The 15221-nt window shown below is 44.7% G+C and overlaps 1 protein-coding gene across 1 annotated transcript in view; it reads right to left on the bottom strand.

Annotated features, from left to right (window-relative positions):
- Positions 1 to 4286, bottom strand: part of LOC104331198 (cadherin-6) — a 110646-nt gene extending 106360 nt beyond the window's left edge. The window contains exon 1 of the mRNA XM_075417144.1: positions 4097 to 4286. The gene's annotated coding sequence lies outside the window, so the exon portion shown is untranslated. The remainder of the gene's footprint in view (positions 1 to 4096) is intronic.
- Between the last annotated feature and the right edge of the window lie 10935 nt (positions 4287 to 15221).

The following is a 15221-nucleotide window of genomic DNA, read 5'->3' as shown; positions in this document are numbered from 1 at the left end:
TGCCCTGGAGAAGGTTAGGAACCTGAGGCTGGATGGACTCCCAACAGCTATCAGCCAGTCATTGGGGAAGGATGAGAGAGAAGCTCTTAGGCTGAGATTTGCAGCAAGAAAAACCCAAATGGATGTGAAGTACTCAAACTCTAAAAATGCTTTTATCCAGCACTCTCTCCACCTAGTTCCACTGCAGTGTCACTCACAAAACAACCCAGAGAGGGTGAGTTTTGCTGCTGATGTTTTTCACTAATTATGCATTCTTCGAGGGTGTTTTTAGCACTTAGACAGGGGCCAATATTCTGCCCTGTACCTTTGGTTAAGCAATAAAGACAGAGAACAGCTGGATTTAGTTGCACAAAACATTCCCGCTACATCTCATCTCTCCCCCTATGAAATCAAACAAGGCGAGATGTCATAACACCTCTCTCCTCACAGAGCCCAGCTTCTCCAGACCCCTGGGAAAGGGCTGCCATGACTAAGCAAGCATGAGCAAACCAGCTGCCACTGGATTTTTATCTCAGGCAGAACACCTCTAAACTTGAGAACCATGTTTATACTGCAAGCTGAATCCTGCATAGGGTCAGCAGAAGAGACTGGGTTCGTTGGCGCATAGAGCTGTTCACGCACAGGATGGGGGACTCACTTTAAAGGCTTATGTTGAAAAGGTCCTGAATTTGGCCTCACACAGCAGTCAGGATAATCACAACTAAGTTTATCAGCCCTGTTCCTGAGAGTTGTGAACCCAAGTAATTATTTAGGAAAAAGAAAAGGAAAAGAAGCAAACCCCAAATGACGCAAAGCCTTTGAAGAAATCTGAAGAGTTACTGCAGCTAACTAGGTCTTTAAGGGGTTAACGAAGAAGTCTCCCCACCACCCAGCTTCCAAGGCACAGCCCCTCCATGGCATTTCCCGCATGCCTATGATAATCAAAAGATACTGAAAACCAATTCTACTTTATTCTGGTATAATTGCAGCAGAGCCGCTAGAGGAATTGCAACCATTATGCAAGCTGAGGCACCATCACAGTGGGGCCTGCTGTTTCCAACGGATTCTACCCACTCATTTTTATAGATTTCAGCTACCTTTCATTTTAGTAATTAGCCACCATTTCCAAGGAGATCCATAAGCAATTTCCTGCCCATCTTGAGCCATAATTTTACAAGATTGCACTAGAAAGGGAACATAGTTTAAAAGTAGTCAACAAAGGGCAGACAGCAGCAGTAAAAAGTTCAGTTAAGCAAGAAAAGAAGACCACCATTTCATTTAACAACAGATAAATGTTGATGCCCTCAAGATCTTCTTGACCGCTACACAGTGCGCAGGCATCCACTGGAAAACACAGCAGCGATTCCTTCCAAACCCTGAAATACTGCAGGAGTCTATTAACGAGCAGCTGATCGGTGTGCTGAGATCTTCAGTAGCAGCAGACCTGAGGGAGTAGTGGACTGGAGGGAGAATCTCGCTCCGAGGAGCCCAGCGTGTCCCTGAGTAGAGGGTTGCTCGCAGAGAGAAGGTGCTCTGGCGGGATCTCAGCCGGTGAGGGGCACAGGCACATTCAAAACTTCTATCAAGTTTGTATGAAGTTCAAGAACTTCAGCAGAAAGGAGGGGAAAAAAAGCCCACGACATTTTTTTAACGAGTGTGTTTTGCTTTCAAGGAAGTCTCTCAACTAAATATTATTGAAACAGCAGATGGCAAAATGCAAACTTTATGAAAGGGAGGGCTGCCGTGAGCGGCAGGTTACCGTTTGCATGGGAGAGCTCTGCAAGGGAGGGGAGGGTCAGGAATTAACATGCATATTTCTAGCTGAACAACTTGGTTAGAAAATGATGACCGTGTCCATAAATGTAATCTTTGGATTGCTGGCATGGAGATACACAAGAGCTGTGAACTGGTGTGAAAACTAAAATACCTAGAGGGACTAATCAGTCCCTACGGGGACCCCAGTTCCTTAAGTGGCTGCAAAGAATAATTGCAGAGAACTACAACAGGACTGAATCAATGCCATTTTCCCTGGGAAAAAAAAAAAAAAAAATGTATTGCTGCCTCTGACTACGTTACTCTGAAAACACTGGCTGCTTTCCCCCTGCCTCCCCCAGCTCAAAGTCAACTGCAATCCACTAGAAATACGTCCAGAAAGATTATGGTGCAGCTGAAAGCCAGAAGCATATGAGATTATATATTTACCGGTGCTGTGTCAGATAACATCTGAGGGGAGAGGAAAAAGGGATTCAGCCTTGCAGTCTTTATTAGCATGTTCGGGCTGTTTAAAGGAGCTATCCAATTGTGTCATTGCTGCCAGGCCTTTAAAACTGTATGTATCCGTGATAAAGGAATCTACTTGCTCTTGATCACAAGCCTCCAAGCCCTACCCGACTCTCCTGTGACATGCAAACTTATTGCCTTTAAACAGGAATTAGAAAAAAAATAAATGAATTGGGATGCACCATTACCCATAGTATTATACTGCTCAGGAACAGATGTTAATCAATTTTATGGAATGCTTTAAGTAATATGCAAGCACTTTTGCACAGAAGTGACTGCATAATAGAGATTTCAGCCCAGCAAATACACGAGATAAGCCTTTATCTTGACTGCGAGAGTTATGTCTATTTTGATTAAAAGCAAAGAGGTCTGCACGTTCAAGCAATTTTATTCCCTTGGAATTATGTTATTTCCAGGGTGCTATTACATCTAGTCCTATGACAACAGGGAATGGAAATAACCTTGCTCTTGATTGTAGTGTTCTCCTGCACACATGTTCATGCGCATAGCTCATGAAGTACACATGTAGGATGCATGTACCGTCCTCACAGAGCCCTGAACAGACAACTGCACTCTCTGTTCCAGCTGTGCTGCACGAACAGTAAATTGGGAGAATGGACTGACCTTACTCTCTGTAAGTGGTTTTTGCGACGCGATCTCCCATGCAGTGCTAACAGAACTTTAAAATCCCACGCCACACACAAGCACAAGGAAAACGGTGCCCCGTCTTCTCTGTTTGTGTAAAAGCAGCAGCTGTGACACCGTGCTGGGAGTAATTTCAGTCATTAAACTTCTTGATCCTTGAATGTCATCAGGAGTTACTTAGGTGACCGTCCACTTGCACTTACAAAGTACTGCATTTAACTCTCCATAAAATATGGATTTTATTGCAGCAGTGACAAGACTTCTTTCCACAGCCACTGACCTCTACCGCTCTCGCTTATCTCCTGACTCAACCTTTCGCAGAAGAATACATCCATACAGTACACATACTGTGTATTCGCCTCTCTATGAGTGCATGTAGGTGTCATATATAAGCGGATGTATAAATAGTTCAATCTGACATAGTGAGTATGCCACCAGCTCCTCAGAAACATTTACAACACCACCAAATCCAGCGCTTGCTTTCTGCAATTTTCCAACTTCTCTCCCATAGCATGCCTGTATCCCTACCCCCTGCCTTCCACCACCTCCATCACTCCGCATCCCAGCCTTTCACCCAATGAAAGGTTCCGCGTTTCCCGATTCCCTGCGCCAGATCTGCCCCCGCTGTTCCCTGCTTTTCGCTGAGGGAGCATCTCGCTCCAGCTGCACTCTGCATCCAGCTCTGCCTCGGACTGCGCTCCTGAGCCGAAGGGTTTTGCCCTGTATCCATTTCACAACAGCCAGGCAGCCTCAAGACGCCGAAACAGGAGGTTTTATCATTGCCATTATTATTATTATTTCCTAGCTATTCATCACCCTTCTCCTTTTGCTGCTGTTATTATTCTCATCATTCTCGTCCCCTTCCGAAGGCACGCGGCCCTCCCCCCCCGCTCCCACCACCTCCCCCCCGACCGAAGCGTAGCGATCCCCGGGAAAACGCCGCATCCCTTCTCCCGCATCTCCCGCCACCGCGGTCCCCGCACTCCCCGCAGCCGCCGCGCACCCCCGGGGAGCCACAGCGGGGGACACCCCGACGCCAACTTCGCCAAATAAGTGCTTTCCCCCCCCCCCTTAATTAGTATTCCCTCCCCCCCTTAATTAGTATTCCCATTGAGCACTGGGGGGGGGGAGGCTGCCTGGTGACAGCTGAAACTTGCTCCCGAAGAAGTGCAAAGAATCGGCATCTCCTTACCGGCAGGCAGGGACGGCGGGGCCGAGCCCGGCCCGGGGCGGGTGGGATGGGGTGGGATGGGCGGCAGCGCGGCTCCCCGGCCCCTTCTCCCCCCGTCGCTCTCAGCCTCCCCGCAACCGCTCACTGGGGCTCCCGCTCGGCCAGCGGCACTTTTTAACTCGGGCAGGCAGGCAGCCCCAGCCGAGGGGGCTCTCGGTCTGATTGGTTTCCATTCAGCGCTCCTGATTAATACAGGGGAAAAAAAAAAAAAAAAAAGGGGGTGGGGGGAAGGGAAAGGGTAAGGGAAAAAAAAAAAAAAGCCACCCTCCAAACTCCTCCCTCCCTGCCTGGCTGCCTCCCCGGCAGGCGCACACGCTCGCACTCACACTCACACTCGCACTCGCAGTCCCGGCGCTGCGGCTGCGGGAGCGGCCGGGGCTGCCGCACCGGGGCCGGGGGGCTGCGAGAGAATGCGGGGGGGAGGGATGTACCGGGGAGCCCCTCTGCCCGGGCAGCCAGCTTCTGCCTAATGGTTCGGTAGTGACAGCAAAAGCAGAAGAAAATCGTGGGGGGTGGGGGGGGATGAAGAGGAGGGAGAAGCGCGCTCCCGCGTTGTGAACCGCGCGGTTGGGCTGCGGGGTGTCCTCATCCCCCGGAGCCGTTTTTCAGCCCTTCTCCTAACACCAGGAACGCCCGCCTGGTCTTTTCCCGCACTTCCCGGGAACTTCCCGGACTTGACGAGATGAAGAATTTCGGTGAATTATTGATGGAGGTGACACCGTGGGGGGGGGGGGGGGGGGGTGTGTGTCACACGCGGCGGTTTCTGCGTGAATGGGACGCGGCGGAGGAGGATTTTCCAGGTGCCCGCCTTCGCTCGGGCCCCCCCCTTCCCGGAGGGCTCCCCACCCGCGAGGTTAGGACTGATCTTCATGCAGAAAGGACAGAAATCTCGGCTTTTGCCGTGGGACCCGTGGCGTCCCCCTGCACACGGGCACTCTGTACAGGCTCCCCCCACCCAAGTCCAGCCTGAAATAAGGCTTTAGGTGTTTTAATCTAAATATTGAATGACAAGATGGAAATTGCCTGCTGGTTTATTATTTACCTGACAAAAGCCCGCTCCAATCCAGCTGCGTGGTGTCCCCTTAAGATTCACCGCAAATGCTGCAAGAAGTGAAGCTTGCTGCCATTTGCCTCTCACATCCCCACTGTCTCAGGTTTGACCTTTATGAAGTATTTTTTTTTTTCTTTGCTAGTCAATCTTAAATCATCTTTATTTTTTCCTCTCTTTTTTTTTCTTTTTTTTTTTTTTTTTTTTTTCCTTTTTCTTTCCTTCCTCCTACCCACCTCTCACAACTTCTGCTTGCTGTATGTCTTAAGAATGGGTCTGTGCTGGCTCTAAGCCACCTTTGTGTCCTCCTGTTTCTGGATAAAGGCTTTCAGTAGAATATAAATACTCTGAGCACCAGAAGTTCGGGTAATGATCTTGCTACCCATGCTGTAAGTTCTACCTTGCTGCAGCACCATCTCCACAGCATAGCTGTTATCCCCGAAGCAGGTCCTGGGCTCCTCAAGGAAGCCTTCAAGCTGTTCCCTTCAGTCACTGTGTTGGCGGAGTCCTTCTTCAGCACAACTTTGGGCTTTTGAGAACTCTGTGTCATACCTACAAAAGCCACAGCAGTGTGAAGAGGCAGGATTCTGCTTTCCATATGTTTGTGAACCCCACTTAAGCAAATTGAAAAAGCCACTTGGGTACCACTGCCATTATTTAGCCTTTTCTGCCTTTCCGCACAGGTGAGTTTTTCCAGCCTGCAGATCATTCTGATCGCTCTTCTCTGAACTTCCTCTAGTTCCCCTATCACTTTTTTTTTTTTTTAGCAGCGACAGTTCAGGAGCTCAGTATTTGCAGAGTATTCCCATGAGAGCCTTCTGGACAGAGTCTATCTCTCCTTTATGACAGACCTCATCTGCAGGCTTTCTTTTGCCCTGCCATAGTGCATTGTCAATGTCTGATTCACTGCCCACTCTGACCCTGAGGTCTCCCTGGGCATTATTCATTCCTGGATGTATCGCATTCTGGTTAGCTCTAATAAGGCTGCTTTAGGTTTGGTTTTTTTTTTTTTTTTTTTGGCATTATTTCCTCAGACAGGACAAGGTTATTTATGTCTAAGAGTGACTTCTGTATTTTTGTCTAAAAGGAAAAGTTAGTACAGCAACTGTTGTGGAGCATGTGCATGAGGTTGTTATCTTCTCATTAAGTATATGGATCAGTGGTCGACAATTTTAAGTCCATAGCTGTGTGAAGAAAAGTTCTTTTCCATTTTGAGGGACATTGTCAAGACAATGCTTTTCCTCCTCAACCCTCTTCTGTTGACAGTTATAATGATATTAGAATTCCCAGACTAGATCAGGTCATTAGCCCATGAAGTGTCCTGTACCTGACACATCAGCTGAGTGAAAGGCTCAGCTAGGCTTATGAAAATTAATCGCGATCAGCATTGGTTGAAATCAACTTCCCTGTCATGACGTGGAGAATTTAAGAAGATTCAAAGAAGGACTGAATGTTTATGAGTCTAGCTAAGACCAGAAAGGAGATAAAACTCTTTTTCTTTCAGCTCTTGAACCAATCTAATATTTGGAAATCAGGATGAATTCTCCATGTGAAACGTACTGTCTCACACCTACCTTGTCTGCAGCTCCTCTCCGAAGCAAGTATTCCTGCCCATGGACCGACACAGCGTTGAATTAGCCAGAACGAAGATCCAAAGTAGCAATTTCTGCCTCTGTGGTCTCTGTGGAATGCCCAAACTCTGCAGACTGTGACCAAAATGTCCGTGAACCTCAGCCACCGGTGCAAAGCCAAAATACTGCAGAGGCCAGGAGTATGTGACAGTTTTCTCTAAGCTATTTAGGAGAAATCTCATTTTCGAACAGTGCAAGATGTCTATGTGGGATTTAAGGACTAAGAAGAAAAATCCTATAGTATAGGTGGTGAAAAGCCACCTACGGTTCACTACAAGCTCCAGTATCTACAAAAGAATCTGAAGGTCTCACTTTGTAGCCCCTCACATGAATCAGGCACTTCAGAGTTTTCCCAGTCCTGCTTATTTTCCAAAAATGTGGAGGAACCTTATTCTGAATTTATAAAGCAGAAACTTCAGTCTAAGAGAACTTCTCTTCACTCTTTTCTGCCTTTTTTTATGTTGTGTGTTTTTTTTTTGGGGGGGGGGGGAGTAACAAGGTGGGGGCGGACACGGGGAGGCAGAAAACATTCCATAAAAGACTACAACCATAGTTTTGCATCACTGCAGCAGAAAGGAAAAAATGTACATTGAACCTGGTAGGCAATCAGATGGTGTCAACATTTTTGAGGTAGAATAAATTATTAACTTGGTGTCACATCATTGCGTATGCTATGCATGGTCACTACCCAGATCTTTAAAACTCCACAGTTTAACACTTCTGACCTTCTGTGATAATGAATTCCACAGGTGAACTTCAGACAGCATAAACATGTCTTTGTTTCTTTGTTTGCTTGATATTTATAGCGTTTTAATTTCAGTGTCGGTTGTATATTAAATATCAAGAAAATAATGAGCTCCTGGATAGTTTTCACCACATTTTTCACTTATTCTTGCTAATAGATTTTTTTTTTTTTTTAATTTTTGCTTTCCCAAGCTTGAATGCCACGTCTTTTAAGTCACTAAACCCAGTCCTGTAGATCCGTGTACAGTGATCAAGGACTAGCCGGGCAACTGTAAGAAGCTCAGATTTACCGTTCCTCAAGCCAGACATGCTTCTTGCAGCACTGACACTGACTCCTTGTGTTTCCCTAGTCCTAATCTCTTGCGAATACAAAAGAAACAGGTTGGTTCTAACCACTTTCCCATCTTCTCCTGACCATACGCCTGGTCTGCTGGACCACTGGAGGAGTGGTGGTTTGCCAGGTGGATCCCAATGACTGCACGCAGCCCTGCATTGCAGTCGTTTCTCTGGACTGTTTTGTTCTTTGTTGTTGTCCTTCTTTCAACGAGGCTCCCTAAATTGGAAAAAAAATGTTATTCCAGCAAATCTGAATGCCTTATTCCATCATGGGTTTGTTAGGTGTTTTAGCCCCTTCTAGAAATTATGAAGAAAAGTCAGTGATGGCTTGGTTGCTTGTTTCGTAAGCCACATGAGGAACTACTCCATTTCTGCCTATTCCATAGATGTTTTAAGGTGAAAGAGGTTCCGTTGTGAGGTACAAAAGAACAAAGTAGCAAAATTTGCATCAAAGCTTGCTGATTTTGTGGAAACATTATGAAATCTGCTTGGTTTTTCTTAGCTTACTGTCTGAACCTCTCAGCTGCTTCCCAAGCAGGGAGCCTGGAACTGCAAATTCTTTCTCTGTTTCAGTGGTGAAAGTCAGGAAATTAAGGTAATCAGAAAATAGTAATAACATTTTTAGTTTGTCCTTGAAACAGTTGTGCTTATTCATTAATAGTGTAGTTTCTCTTAACAAACTGGAATTTCTGTCTTCATGTCCTGGCTGAAGTTTAGAATTTATTTCAAAAAGTGGTCTGGAAATTCAAGTTTCCAGTCAACTACCATGCTAGCTATTCCTCGGCTGCTCTGTGTCCATGTGAGCTGTTCCAAATAACACCATTTTTCTTCAAGAAATAGCGATTACTTCTGAATTGAATAATCTTGACATCATCGTCCTCCCCCATTTTTACCTCTGATGCCTTGTCCACATCTTTTTAGCCTACGGATGGGAAAAAAATCATCTCATTTCGATTTAAACTCATACTGAAACAGATATTTTCAAAGCTGTCACACACCTCTGAATTTCCTACCTCTCCTAGTTTCAGAGGTATTAAAATATCACAAGAACAGCTGTTGTTATGTTGCTTCTGGAGTCAATAATTACAGAATTGTGTTGTGAAAGTAACAGGCTAAAGGGAGGCAGCTGAGTTTCACATACATCTAGTTTATGTATGCTCAGCTGAACCGAACCTTTGCATTTCAGGGTTCACTCCTTACTCACTGCAAACTACAAGGAAACTCTACTGTTAAGAATGACAGTAAGGGAGTCCATCACCTCAGCATTACCAATGTCTGAATGATCGTTCCTCACAGAAGCATAAAAATGTGAGCATAACAAATAAGACATGTAAATAGCAGCTAATGTCTCGGGCGTTTCATTGCCTCAACAGGTTTATGAAGTTATAATTGCTCTAACCAACACTCCCACAAGTAGTGAGCACTTCTACTTTCCATAGCAGAGGCCTGAAAGGACAGAAACATCTTCCATCCAAAACACCATAGAGATCAAATACATCACAACCAGTATGGTCTTTAAAACCAAAAGCTGGCATCACTTGGGTAAGTGAGGAGCCAACACACATCTGCATGCATGGGATAGCACCAAAAGGAAAATCCGATTCTATCCCTCTAGCTGAATAATCGTTGTACAATAAAATCAGTTCATGACCAAATTCCCCTGTAAGTTATTTGGCTACAGTCAGAACCTGGATAACTTCCTTGTAACTGATAAGAAATGTTATCAGTGATCCTCTGATGCTGCTGTTTTAGGAGTTCTTAGTCGTGGGCACTAGTCTGAATCCATAGATGTTACTCCTTTCCATGTGCTATATTATTCAGTAAAATTAGAAGGCAATGACATTTTGCCAGCTCTGTCAAAGTTTTGGGTGCTTTGGGAATATTTTACAAAGTGCACAGAAGTATTTTTCAAGAATTTCTTCATTTTCTGAAAAACCTGTCTTTAATTTATTGCAGAATCTGTGCAACTCTTCTGCAGGGTTGCATTTGCTATCAAAATGGACCACTTTGGCCATGAAACCTATTATTCATTTGTGTGAACCTAGCATTCTTACCAGTCCCCTGTCTGTTTTTATCCACCGATTCTCTCTTCTCTTAGGGCTCAAATTTTCAGTGTAAGTTACCGTCGTTTAACCAGTTCCTCCTCACTGCCTGAGCCACAGTAACTGTCTGTGTGTATTCTCAAATGGCAGAGAACACCATGTAATTTGACTTTATCAATCCCTTCTCACAGTGGACTGGGCTAAAAAGAATTATTTTCCATTTGTTCCTGCCTAAGAGTGCCTATATGAACAGTTACTATGCTTCAGCTGATGTAGGCTGCTCGCTGTGCAGTAATAACTTGCTTGTGAGCCTGACATGAACATACTTTATATTTTAATAACCTCCGGAGAATTGACTGTCTTTTCTGCCTGTGCTTGCACAGCACCTAGCACAATGGGAGAAAAGCACTAAAAAAGTCACGCAAATAATTAATACATCAAAATCACAGTGCATTTTTTCAGTAGTACACACACGCACACATCCATTTGCAGACTGCCTGGCCCAGAGGGTTTATCACCTAAATAGAGCTGGAAGGCAAATACTGAAAAGGAAAATGAAGAGATGAAGTGAGTTAAGCTTCACGCAGCAGGTCGGTTTAGATCTGGGGATAAAATCCAGACCCGATTCCTACTCCACTCTAGCTCACACCAGTGTCTTATCCTCTTATTCACAGTGCCTGCCACCTCTGGTTCCTACCAAAGGTTTCAGTCCAGGCATATCTTTCTCACTTCTCAGATAAGCATTACTGAGAACCACAGGTCATTCCTTCCCCCGCAAGCTGATCAATTCCTCCTTCTCAGGATTATGACTTAGTCCAAATCTTGACCTTTCCTATGGGTGTCAGTGTCACCTATGGGTGACATTGGGAATACAGTCCCTAACGATGCGGCAGCTTGCTGGAGGTTGCCGTGAAGAGCAAAGGAAATATCGAAACTGCATAGTGCAGCTGGTTACTCAGCCTGGTATTAATATAATTCTGGGTCTTTTTTCTTTAAATGAAGAGAAACATTCTCTCCTCTGTAAAGCGTTTCCAGGCAGAAAGAGAAGCAGCAACCTTTTATTTTGCATTTAATGAGAATAGCCCCCACTCGAAAAGAGCATATTGTCAGGGCCCTTTTTATTTACTTTCTCAATTAGTAGCAAACTGTGATAGTAATTCACAAGAGAATTAACACACTGATTTCTGCATTTCACTGTCTCCTCTTCCTGTAGCTATTTTAGGAACTGCAAGGCTGTGGGTTATACCTAGTTCCCATTAATAGGTACTGTACTGAAAAGGAGAGAGCTAAACATCCTCTACTTGATCCTCTTTCTAATCCCTTATTCAGTGGGCCTTCTAGCAGAGTGGGAAACGTTTTAGCAGGAATTAGAGCGATGCAAGTGGGCTTTTGTAAGAAAAGACCATCTTATAGTTGGTTGAGCAAAAAGAAGTAGACTAGCAAGCACTCATGATAAAACAGGGGAAGACAGTAGCTGCTCTTGGATTCCTGTTGGAAATGTTAGTTTATTGACCTTGGTTGTAGCTCTGCAAGTTAATTAGAAACAGGCTGAACTTAGGGCACCTGAGTAGTCCCCCCAAGGCTGGAAAGGCTGTCTTACATCTTCATCGAAACAGGGCTTGGGGTGCTATGGGGATTAGCACTACAGTAAGCCCCTTGCGCACTATGAAGAGTTAAAAAATCCTGTTTACATCTTCTCCTTCAATTGGGTGAAGAAATGTTTCCTGAATTCATGGGGTTTGTTTCACACTTGAAATACTGTATAGCCTATTTGAATATTTTTCTAGTGCTTAACATTAGCATCTCTCACACAGTTTACATTACTTTGACTTATGGAGGTCCCACTGTGGAGCACTGGGAAAAACTGAAGTTCTGTATTAGTAAGCCTGTGACAGAAAAAGAGGCAATTATCTCTTATTTTAAAAGCTCCAAAGTGTAATTCGCGCAATTAATTACTACAAGGTTCAGAGAACCTAGGCTGGATTTGGTTTGTGGTAGATATTTACATTCTCTTCAGATCAACTATATATTTATATATAAGAACAGTAACAATCTGCTACTTGAACTTGCAAATCAAATAGACCCTATGGGGCATCTGATGTAAATTAGTCAACTGTTGTTACAGGTCCAGCTGAGTATCTGATGCTATGGATTAAAATAGGTTTCTTGGCATGTCTTTGACACACACAAAAAAAAAAAAGTTTGTAAGGCTCTTTCTTGCCTCTTAATTCCCTCTTCTGTTTTCTCCCATATGATTAGTTATGTATTAACTAAGCACCACGGTAGGGAAAATACCCAACAACTATTTGGACACATAAAAGAAACCTAATATAACACACACCCGACAGGAACATAATCCATAGGAGCGGTTGGGTTGGGACCTTAAGAAAGAGCCATAATTTATAATTGGCTGCTGTGCATCTGATAAAAAAGAGAGAAATTCTGAGTTCAAAAGGGACTTCAAAACGTGAACCTGCCAGAGCCTGAGCATTGTATTTGCTTTGGATAGTGCATTAACATCTCTAGCAAAGCTTATGCTATTTTGAGTGATGGAGGTCCTACTGTGTAGGGCTGTGGAAAAAAAAAAAATAAAGTTCTGTATTAGTAAGCATGTGACTGGAAAAAAAGGCAATTATCTCTTTCTTCAAGAGCTACAAAGTACAGTGGTGGTAGCTTCTGACAAGAGTAAACTAGATGTGCACAGCTTAAAGGCAAACTGAGGACATGCAGATGAAAAGTTCAGCCATCTATTCCTTTCCCCCTCCTTTCTTTACCCAACCTTGTGATCTCTTTGCTACAGTTTGAGAGAAAATCTGGGGCACTTGTTTCTTTTATTTCTTCCAGATTGTTATTTTATCTTCATTTTTGGTAGAGCGGTAATGATATCCAGTGGCTGCTTAGATGAATCACTGATAGATATTCCTCAGGGATATTCCAGAAAAATGCATCCCAGTCAGGACTTATTTCCTAAGTCACAGCATGAATTTGAAACCTACACAGTCTGCCAACAATAATCAGCTCCTGTCACTGGTCAGGTTTCCATTATTTTTTCCCTGGCACTCTTCATCTACCTTTCTATTTTCTCCACCCCCACCAGCAATGAAAGGCTGCAATGAATCTCTTAGGTGTGTAAGAACGCAAGAACACACACAGGATCCTTTTTTACCTTTGCATTTTATCTCCAGAATATTACAGCTTTTTTTCTCCCTTTGCACTCACTAGCTTATGTTGCCTTGGTTTGGGATTTACAAGATACTTCCATTTCTTTTCTTGGGCACTTTGCAAAAGGAACATTGGCTGTGCATTCCTCCTCTTGGAAATCTGCAAGGAGTAGAGGCATAATCAACAGAAAAGGAAAGTATCAGGAGTGTTATAATGAAAAGACAGGTGAGCTTTCCTCAGGGATCCAAAATCTTAAAATGAAAAATGACGTGCAAAGGCTCGGCATCAGTTAAGGAGGTGAACACTGACGCTGTGTTCAGTGGTCGCTTCTGAAAGTGCAAAGTAATCTCCCCAAAGTGCAGGCTCTGTCACGAAGTGACCTAACGGCCACAGAGGAGGTTTGTCTGTTGCTGCTGAACCAGTCATCTGAACTTGGACCATGCTGGTAGTGACCAGGATTAGTTTGAGACTGGGAACCGATTGTCGCAGAAGCTGCTCCGGGCATGTTACAACATCTCCCTGCAAAATCTCCTAGCTACAGCGTTACCTTTTATGGAAAAGTTCCTCTCCTGGTACGACTTTTGGAGAGTCAAGAGCACAGCAGCTCTCCCTCCTCAGGAAGGCTTTTCCAGTTGGCCTTCACCGGTTGCGTCTCCTGCCTGTTAGAAAGAAATTAGTCACTACTTTCACTCTGTCATGCAGTGGGCAAATGTCTAAAGAAAAACACTTTTAGAGCTGGACAAAAAGAATTTCTGAAACTTGGATGCTGATTTATCTGTTACCTTACCAGCACGAAGAGCTCGGTCGGGGAAGCTGACGTGATGTAGAGCGAACGCTGCTGGCTTCCTCGTGCGCGCCCACCCTGCCACCGCGGCCACTGCTGGCACAGGGCTGGGGCGGAGGGAGGGAGGATGCCTTCACAGCAGCACTGCCCAACCTGTCATTCTGCCCTCCCGAGAGGCCGATCTGTGCGGCTGGATGGCTGCACAACTGGCATCTGGCCTGGATCAAGGACAGCCTCACGGCTGCACTTCTTTTTGTGGTTGAACCGGAGCGCGGGTTCATCGTAATGGATGATGGTGTGTTGGTACAGCGGCTGTGTATTGGCGACAGGGCAACAGACAACAGCTGATACAGCCAACTGGCAAAAATTCCCTTGTCACAACTGGCAGAGTGCATTGACACCCAGCTGACTCTCTACATCCAAGACCTATGATGAACTCTGAAGCCGAATGTACTCTGTTGCTGAAGCACAGCCTTATTAGTTGTGGGATTCTTGGTGAAAAGCATACAGCTTCTAGGGCTGTGGAGGCTGAGAAGGGTGTAATTGCACGTTACATTTGGGAGCGATGCTTGGGAAGTGCTGAAGACTGCATTGCAGTTGGCTGTCCCGGCTCCCCCAGCTGTGCTGACACAGCTCGATGAGAGCTGAACCGGTGAGCTGGGTCACTGAAGTTATTTTGCTGCTACTTTTCAGGGATATTTTAACCCCGAGCATTTGAGTATCTGGTTTACAGAGCGGTCAGATAAACAGTTGCTGAGGCACACCAGGGAGGGTAAGACTGCAGTGTGAGGTGAAAGGCGGAGCGGGTAACTATGCTGACCCAACCACTCTGTTTTGAGCTCTCTGGCAATCGCTCCATGTCAGAGTTGAAGAATACGGTGTATATTTTGCAGCATTGCTCCCAGAGGTATGAGTATCTTAGGAACAGCATACTATTACACTGGCACTTCTCACCGTACGGTCGTATTCTTAAAATAGACAGAGCAGACTAAAAGACGTTTGTTTACAGTAAAACAAAAGCTCTAGATGGAGCAAATTAATCTTGTGGTACTTAATTTGTGATTCAGGCTCATCTATGACTCTTCCTGTTTCTCTGCAATGAAAAGAGGCAGTAACTGCACATAAACATTTCGCCTAGTCAGAATTGGGTGTCAAACTTCTCTAGCTTTTCAGTGACATTTGGGTTTTAAACTGTTATTTCTTCCTTTAAAAGCAACCCCAGGATTCAAGGTGGGTATTTTTTCCCTTTTTTTGTGCCTAGTTGTTATATTTCAGGGATCAAGTAAATATTATACAATTCTCCCACTAGTATTGCAATAACAACTCCATATAATATTGG

Source organism: Opisthocomus hoazin, chromosome 3 (assembly GCF_030867145.1).
Source record: "Opisthocomus hoazin isolate bOpiHoa1 chromosome 3, bOpiHoa1.hap1, whole genome shotgun sequence".
In the NCBI taxonomy this organism is placed as follows: domain Eukaryota; kingdom Metazoa; phylum Chordata; class Aves; order Opisthocomiformes; family Opisthocomidae; genus Opisthocomus; species Opisthocomus hoazin.
The sequence above is the reverse complement of the archived record's forward strand: the minus strand, read 5'-3'. Positions and strand labels throughout refer to the sequence as shown.